Source organism: Glycine soja, chromosome 3 (genome assembly GCF_004193775.1).
Source record: "Glycine soja cultivar W05 chromosome 3, ASM419377v2, whole genome shotgun sequence".
In the NCBI taxonomy this organism is placed as follows: Eukaryota; Viridiplantae; Streptophyta; class Magnoliopsida; order Fabales; family Fabaceae; genus Glycine; species Glycine soja.
In genome coordinates this window covers 12928984-12935040 of record NC_041004.1, presented here as the reverse complement: position 1 = coordinate 12935040, position 6057 = coordinate 12928984, and positions in this window count along the sequence as shown.

Genomic DNA, 6057 nt, shown 5'->3' with positions numbered 1-6057 from the left:
ATCTTGAAATACCATGGGCCTCACACATATACCCGAGTCAAAAGTTATGGCCGTTTGAATTTGCCGAGAGCTTTCGTGTTCAATTTCTACCATCTCGATATATTATGCACGTCAATCGGACATCCTAGTGAAAAGTTATGACCATTTAAATTTCTCGAGAGCCTCTGTTGTTCATTTTTTAGCGTCTCGATATATCATAAGCCTCACACATACACCCCAGTCAAAAGTTATGGTCGTTTGAATTTTCTGCGAGCTTCCGTTGTTTATTTTTTAGCGTCTCGATATACCATGGGCCACACACAAACACCTGAGTGATAAGTTATGGCTGTTTGAATTTGGTGAGAGCTTTTGTGTTCAATTTCGAGCGTTTTGATATATTATGCGCCTAAATTGAAGATCCGAGTAAAATGTTAAGACCATTTGAATTTCTCGAAAGCCTCCATTGTTCATTTTTTAGCATCTCAATATATCATGGGCCTCACACATGCACCCGAGTCAAACGTTATGGCCGTTTGAATTTGCTGAGCGCTTCCGTGTTCAATATCAACCGTCTCGATATATTATGCACCTCAATCGAACATCCTAGTGAAAGTTATGACCATTTAAATATATCGAGAGCTTCCGTTGTTCATTTTCGAGCGTCTCGATATATCATGGGCCTCACACATACACTCGAGACAAAAGTTATGGCCGTTTGAATTTGCCGAGAGCTTCCGTGTTCAATTTCGACCGTCTAGATATATTATGCACGTCAATCGGACATTCTAGGGAAAAGTTATGACCATTTAAATTTCTCGAGAGCCTCTGTCGTTCATTTTCGAGCGTCTCGATATATCATGAGCCTCACACATACACCCGAGTCAAAAGTTATGGTCGTTTGAATTTGCCGCGAGCTTCCGTTGTTCAATTTTTAGCCTCTCGATATACCATGGGCCTCACACAAACACCTGAGAGATAAGTTATGGTTGTTTGAATTTGCTGAAAGCTTTTGTGATGAGGACATGACCAAGAGCAAGGGCAAGGATCCACTTGAAGGACTTGGAGGACCTATGACAAGGGCTAGAGCAAGGAAAGCCAAGGAAGCTCTTCAACAAGTGTTGTCCATACTATTTGAATACAAGCCCAAGTTTCAAGGAGAAAAGTCCAAGGTTGTGAGTTGTATCATGGCCCAAATGGAGGAGGACTAAATGACACCACTTTGTTTCAATTTTAGAGTGTTTAGTTTGTCTAAATAATGGCCCAATCCTTGTAAAGTTGGCTGACCAAAAATATGTTTTGGGTTAATCAACTAAAAGGGCTTTAGTTAGGTTTAGTTCAAGTTGTAATAAGGGCCCAATTGGCAACCTAGGCATCAGCCTTTTGGGAGACCAAATGGTGGCTGACTTGTTGGCTGTTGGGGGTGACTTTTGGTTGCCACGATTTCAGTTACACTCAGCCATTAAGTTTTTTTTTAATTCCCTAGGTTAATGGCATTAAGTTATTTTAATTCTAGGTTAGTGGGTCATTACTAAAATCTGCTGTAAAGCTTCTATATAAGGTGAACCATTTTATCAATAAACACAAGTTGACTTTTATTCAGAAAATTAGAGTTTATCTCTTTTATCTTAGTGAGAGTGATTCTCCTAAATTCTTGAGTGATTCAAGAACACCCTGGCTGTACCAAAGGACTTTCACAACCTTTGTGTGTTGCCCTCACTGGAAAGAGTGATTCTTTCCTTCCTTTCATCTTCACCCTTGTTCTTTCAAATCACAATTCCAGAAAATCCACCTCTGCCCAGAATTATCTCGTGGCCATAACTCCCATTTTACGCACTCAAATTAAGTGATTCTTGAGCCTAAATTGACTTTCAAAACGAGACCTTTCACCTCGTTTTGGAATCACCTCATTTGGAGCCCTGTAGCTTCCGTTATTGCCATTTCTATATTTCTGTCCAGCCACCACTTAACCTACATTTTACCATCCCATTCATCCATTTTATGCCAAGAACCACCTTATTAAGACCCACGAAATTAACCACCTTATTTTCCATCCTTTCCTTAATTAATTTCCGCATTTTCCATCAAGGTTTAATCCTAGACGATCCTAAGTCAGCCCTTGTGCCATGAGGGTTCATATCATTTTGTGTTCAATTTCGAGAGTCTCGACTTATTATGCGCCTGAATCGGACATCCGTGTGAAATGTTATGACCATTTGAATTTCTCGATAGTCTTCGTTGTTAATTTTCAAGCATCTCGATATATCATGGGTTTCACACATACATCCGAATCAAAAGTTATTGCCTTTTGAATTTGCCGACAGCTTTCGTGTTCAATTTCGATCGTCTCGATATATTATGCACCTCAATCGGAAGTTCGAATGAAATGTTATGACCATTCAAATTTCTCGAGATTTTTTATTGTTCATTTTTTAGCGTCTCGATATACCATGGGCCTCACACAAACACCTGAGTGATAAGTTATGGCTGTTTGAATTTGGCGAGAGCTTTTGTGTTCAATTTTGAGCGTCTCGATATATTATGCGCCTAAGTCGAAGATCCGAGTAAAATGTTATGACCATTTGAATTTCTCGAAAGCCTCCGTTGTTCATTTTCGAGCATCTCGATATATCATGGGCCTCGCACATACGCCCGAGTCAAAAGTTATGGCCGTTTGAATTTTTCAAGAGCTTCTGTGTTCAATTTCAACTGTCTCGATATATAATGTGCATGAATCAACATCCGTGTGAAATGGTATGACGATTTGAATTTCTGGAGAGCCTCCGTTGTTCATTTGCGAGCGTCTCAATATGTCATGGGCCTCACACATGCACCCGAGTCAAACGTTATGGCCGTTTGAATTTGCCGAGCGCTTCCGTGTTCAATATCGACTGTCTCGATATATTATGCACCTCAATCGGACATCCTAGTGAAAAGTTATGACCATTAAAATATCTCGAGAGCCTCTGTTGTTCATTTTCGAGAGTCTTGATAGATCATGGGCCTCACACATACACCCGAGTCAAAAGTTACGACCATTTGAATTTGCCGAGAGCTTTTGTGTTCAATTTTGACCGTCTCGACATATTATGCACGTCAATCGGACATCCTAGTGAAAATTTATGACCATTTTAATTTCTCGAGAGCCTCTGTTGTTCATTTTCGAGCGTCTCGATATATCAAGGGCCTCACACTTACACCCGAGTCAAAAGTTATGGTCGTTTGAATTTGCCGCGAGCTTCCGCTGTTCAATTTCGAGTGTCTCGACATATTATGAACCTCAATCGTACATCCACCTGAAATGTTATGACCATTTGAATTTTTCGAAAGCTTCCGTTGTTCTTTTTCGAGCGTCTCAATATATCATGGGCCTCACACATACAGCCGAATCAAAAGTTATGGCCGTTCGAATTTGCTGAGAGCTTCCGTTTTCAATTTCGAGCGTCTCGACATATTATGCACCTCAATCGGAAATCCGACTGAAATGTTTTGACCATTTGAATTACTCGAAAGCCTCCATTGTTCTTTTTCTAGCATCTCGATATGTCATTCGTTTCACACATACACCCGAGTCAAAAGTTATGGCCGTTTGAATTTGTGAGAGCTTTCGTGTTCAATTTCGTGGGTCTCCATATAATATGCGCATGAATTAACATCCGAGTAAAATGTTATGACCATTTGAATTTCTCGAGGGCCTCCGTTGTTCGATTTCAAGCATCTCGATATATCATGGGCCTAACATACACCTGAGTCAAAAGTTATGGCCGTTTGAATCGGACATCCCAGTGAAAAGTTTCGACCATTTGAATTTTTCGAGATCTTCCATGGTTCATTTTCTAGCATCTTGATATATGATGGGCCTCACACATACACCCGAGTCAAAAGTTATGGCCGTTTGAATATCCCGAGAGCTTACGTATTTAATTTCGAGCGTCTCGATATACTATGAGCCTGAATCGGAGATCCGAGTAAAATGTTATGACCATTTGAATTTCTCGAGAGCTTCCGTTATTCAATTTCGAGCGTCATTATATATCATGGGCCTCACACATACACCCGAGTCAGAAGTTTTGGCCGTTTGAATTTTTCGAGTGCTTTCATGTTCAATTTCGACCATCTCGATATGTTATGCACCTCAATCGGATATCCTAGTTCAAAGTTATGACCATTTAAGTTTCTCGTGAGCCTCCGTTGTTCATTTTTTAGCATCTCGATATATCATGGGCCTCACACATACACCCGAGTCAAAAGTTATGGTTGTTTGAATTTGCCGAGAGCTTCGGTGTTCAATTTCGAGTGTCTCGACATATTATGAACCTCAATCGGACATCCGACTGAAATGTTATGACCATTTGAATTTTTCGAAAGCTTCCGTTGTTCTTTTTCGAGCGTCTCAATATATCATGGGCCTCACACATACAGCCGAGTCAAAAGTTATGGCTGTTTGAATTATCCGAGACCATCCGTGTTCAATTTCGAGCGTCTCGATATATTATGCGCCGGAATCGGAGATCCGAGTGAAAAGCTATGACCATTTGAATTTCTCGAGAGCTTCCCTTGTTCATTTTCGAGCGTCTCGATATATCATGGGCCTCACACATACTCCTGAGTCAAAAGTTTTGGCCGTTCGAATTTGCCGAGAGCTTCTGTTTTCAATTTCCAACGTCTCGACATATTATGCACCTCCATAGGAAATCCGACTGAAATGTTTTGACCATTTGAATTTCTCGAAAGCCTCCGTTGTTCTTTTTCTAGCATCTCGATATGTCATTCGTTTCACACATACACCCGAGTCAAAATTTCTGGCCGTTTGAATTTTTGAGAGCTTCCGTGTTCAATTTCGAGGGTCTCGATATATTATGCGCATGAATTAACATCCGAGTAAAATTTTATGACCATTTGAATTTCTCGAGGGCCTCCGTTGTTCAATTTCGAGCATCTCGATATATCATGGGCCTCACATATACACCTGAGTCAAAAGTTATGGCCATTGGAATTTTCTGAGAGCTTCCGTGTACGATTTCAAGAGTCTTGATATATTATGACTTTGAATCGGACATCCCAGTGAATAGTTTCGACCATTTGAATTTTTTGATATCTTCCATAGTTCATTTTCGAGCATCTCGATATATGATGGGCCTCACACATACACCCGAGTCAAAAGTTATGGTCATTTGAATATGCCGAGAGCTGACCTGTTCAATTTCGAGCGTTTCGATATATTATGCGTCAGAATCAAAGATCCAAGAGAAAAAGTGATGACCATTTGAAATACTCGAGAGCTTCCGTTGTTCATTTTTGAGAATCTCGATATATCATTTGCCTCACACCTACACCCGAGTCAAAAGTTACGACTATTTGAATTTGCCGAGAGCTTCCGTGTTCAATTTCAAGCGTCTAGATATATTATGAGCCTGAATTAGAGATCCGAGTAAAATGTTATGACCATTTGAATTTCTCGAGAGCTTCCGTTATTCATTTTTGAGCGTCTTTATATATCATTGGCCTCACACATACACCCGAGTCAAAAGTTATGGCCGTTTGAATTTTTCGAGAGCTTCCGTGTTCAATTTCGACCGTCTCGATATATTATGCACATCAATCGGATATCCTAGTTAAAATTTATGACCATTTAAGTTTCTCGAGAGCCTCCGTTGTTCATTTTTTAGCATCTCGATATATCATGGGCCTCACACATACACACGAGTCAAAAGTTAAGGTTGTTTGAATGTGCCGAGAGCTTCGGTGTTCAATTTCGAGCGGCTCGACATATTATGAACCCTAATCGGACATCTGACTGAAATGTTATGACCATTTCAATTTCTCAAAAGCCTTCAATGTTCTTTTTGGAGCGTCTCGATATATCATGGGCCTCACACATATAGCCGAGTCAAAAGTTATGGCCATTTGAATTTTCCGAGAGCTTCCGTGTTCAATTTCGAGGGTCTCGATATATTATGCACCTAAATCGGAGATCTGAGTAAAATGTTATGACCATTTGAATTTCTCGAAAGCCTCCGTTATTCATTTTTGAGGATCTCGATATGTCATGGGTTTCACACATACATCCGAGTCAAAAGT